The sequence below is a fragment of the Colobus angolensis genome, unplaced genomic scaffold (assembly GCF_000951035.1).
Source record: "Colobus angolensis palliatus isolate OR3802 unplaced genomic scaffold, Cang.pa_1.0 Scaffold149, whole genome shotgun sequence".
NCBI classification, from domain to species: domain Eukaryota; kingdom Metazoa; phylum Chordata; class Mammalia; order Primates; family Cercopithecidae; genus Colobus; species Colobus angolensis.
In genome coordinates this window covers 631,345-634,452 of record NW_012114588.1, presented here as the reverse complement: position 1 = coordinate 634,452, position 3,108 = coordinate 631,345, and the positions used below count along the sequence as shown (strand labels likewise).

General features: G+C 51.0%; 1 protein-coding gene across 1 annotated transcript in view; it reads right to left on the bottom strand.

The window, feature by feature from the left end:
- PIK3CD (phosphatidylinositol-4,5-bisphosphate 3-kinase, catalytic subunit delta) overlaps positions 1-1,974 on the bottom strand; it is a 139,881-nt gene extending 137,907 nt beyond the window's left edge. Inside the window, exon 1 of the mRNA XM_011935774.1 lies at positions 1,949-1,974. The gene's annotated coding sequence lies outside the window, so the exon portion shown is untranslated. The remainder of the gene's footprint in view (positions 1-1,948) is intronic.
- Between the last annotated feature and the right edge of the window lie 1,134 nt (positions 1,975-3,108).

Genomic DNA, 3,108 nt, shown 5'->3' with positions numbered 1-3,108 from the left:
TAATTTTTGTATTTTTAGTAGAGACAGGGTTTCACCATGTTGACCAGGCTGGTCTCAAACTCCTGACCTCCAATGATTCGCCCATCTCGGCCTGCCAACATGCTGGGATTATAAGGCATGAGCCACCACACCCAGTCCTCTGCTGTCTCTTCTGTAATTCATTATTTGTGACTGTTCCTTTAATCCTGTCTTCCCCTCCCATCCACAATGTTAGCTCAAGTGTCAGAGGTATTTGAACCAGAGCAACTCCATCTTGAATAGGAGCTGGGTGAAGAAGCTGAGACCTACTGGGCTGCATTCCCAGATGGTTATGGCATTCTAAGTCACAGGATGAGACGGGGGTCAGCACAAGACACGGGTCGTAAAGACCTTGCTGAGAAAACAGGTTGCAATAAAGAAGCCGGCTAAAAGCCACCAAAACCAAGATGGTGACAAGAATGACCAGAGGTGACAAGAGGTCTGGGGTGACACAAGCTGTGACCCTCTAGTGAGCTGAGGCAGGATGCTGGAAGGTTCCCAGGCTGAATGAAGCCGCCTTTGCAAAAATTATAATAGTGAGAAAATTATGACAGTGAAAGAGATCTGGCCAGGTGCGGTGACTCACACCTGTATGTAATCCCAGCGCTTTGGGAGGCCAAGGTGGGTGTATCGCCTGAGGTGAGGAGTTTGAGACCAGCCTGGCCAATATGGTGAAACCCTCTTTCTGTTAAAAATACAAAAATTAGCCAGGTGTGGTGGCACATGCCTGTAATCCCAGCTACTGGGGAGGCTGAGGCAGGAGAATTGCTTGAACCCGGGAGGCAGAAGTCGCAGTGAGCCAAGATCTCACCATCACTCTCCAGCCCGGACGACCAGTGCAAGACTCCATCTCAAAAAAAAAAAAAAAATTCATTCGGCACCAATACATCTGCACTCCCGTCTGATGTTCCAGGTAGAGAGGGTTACAGTTCCTGCATTCTTGTGTTACTGGAAAGAGGTCCTGATCCAGACCCCAAGAGAGGATTCTTGGATCTCACACAAGCAATAATTCAGGGCAAATCCACAGTGCAAAGCAAAAGCAAATTTATTAAGTGGTGAATGAATGGCTAGTCCATTATTTCAGCCCCATGGGCTGCTCTGGTTATTTTTATGGCTATTTCTTGATGATATGCTAAACAAGGGGTGGATTATTCATGTCTCTCCTTTTTAGAACCATAGGGGATAACTTCCTGACGTTGCCATGGCATCTGTAAACTGTCATGGCGCTGGTGGGAGTATAGCAGTGAGGACGACCAGAGGTCACTCTTATTTATTTATTTATTTATTTATTGAGACAGAGTCTCACTCTGTCATCAGGCTGGAGTGCAGGGTGACGATCTCAGCTCACTGCAGCCTCCGCCTCCCAGGTTTAAGCAATTCTCCTGCCTCAGCCTCCCGAGTAGCTGGGACTACAGGCGTGTACCACCACGTCCACCTAATTTTTGTATTTTTAGTAGAGATGGGGTTCTTTTCTTTTTTTTTTTTTTTTTTTTTGAGACAGAGTCTTGCTCTGTCACCCAGGCTGGAGTGCAGTGGCGCGATCTCGGCTCACTGCAAGCTCCGCCTCCCAGGTTCATGCCATTCTCCTACCTCAGTCTCCAGAGTAGCTGGGACCACAGGCGCCCACCACCACGCCGGGCTAATTTTTTATATTTTTAGTAAAGATGGGGTTTCACTGTGTTAGCCAGGATGGTCTCGATCTGACCTCGTGATCTGCCCGCCTCGGCCTGCCAAAGTGCTGGGATTACAGTCGTGAGCCACTGTGCCCGGCCCGAGATGGGGTTTCACCATGTTGACCAGAATGGCCTCGAACTCCCGACCTCAGGTGATCTGCCCGCCTCGGCCTGCCAAAGTGCTGGGATTACAGTCGTGAGCCACTGTGCCCGGCCCGAGATGGGGTTTCACCATGTTGACCAGAATGGCCTCGAACTCCCGACCTCAGGTGATCTGTCCGCCTCAGCCTCCCAAGGTGTTGGGATTACAGGCGTGAGCCACCGCGCCTGGCCTGCCTGGCTAATTTTTTAAAAGTTTTTTGTAGAGATGGGGTCTCACTATGTTGCCCAGGCTGGTCTCAAATTCCTGGTCTCTAGCAATCCTCCTGCCTCAGCCTCCCATGCTTGGGATTACAGGTGGGAGCCACCATACCAAGCACCAAGTGAATTTTGGAACTCTGGAGATGGAGCATGCAGGACTGCCCTTCCCAAGCCTCCCTCCTGATCTGCTCTCAGCTCTGGCCCAGATGAGCCACCAGCTCACCTCCAATCCTCTGGGCTCAGCACCCATCTTCTCTCCACTTCCCTTCTTCCCTCCAGCTCCGGAATGGGTGCCCTGAAGCCAGGAGCTCTGAGCCTCAGCCGCAGCTCACCGTTCTCACCCTGGCTTCAGGAGGCCCAGACGTATGTGCCTCCTGCCACCTCCCCTCAGAGCTGAGACCTGGAGATGCCTGCATGGAGCTAAGGGGCATTTCATTCAAGCATTCATTCAATGTTTAATGAGGCCCAACTACGACCCAAGGGCCCTGCTCTCGTGGAAATGACGTTCTCATGGGGGAGGCACGAGGCATTCACAGCCCAGATTTAGTGGAAGTGATTCGCGGATACTGATAGCCTAGGGGGAAAAGGCCTCTCACAGGTGGCGGGTGGCCGTTTAGGATGAGAACTGAAGGATGAGAGGTGCTTGCTGTGTGGTTGTGCAGGCTCCAGGCAGGGAACAGAAAGCAGAGGACTCTGGTGGGCGTCTCTGAAGCGTCCAGTGCAAATGTTCAAAACTAAGCTGACAGCCTGGGCTACATGGTGAAACACCGTCTGTACTACAAAAATATAAAATTTCTCTTTTTTTTTTTTTTGAGATGGAATCTTGCTCTGTTGCTCAGGTTGGAGTGCAGTGGTGTGATCTTGGCTCACTGCAACCTCTGCCTCCTGGGTTCAAGCAATTCTGACTCAGCCTCCTGAGTAGCTGGGATTACAGGTGTGCATCATCTTGCCTGGCTAATTTTTGTATTTCTAGTAGAGACGGGGTTTCACCATGTTGGCCATGGTTGGCCGGGCTGGTCTTGAACTCCTGACCTCAGGTGATTTGCCTGCCTCGGCC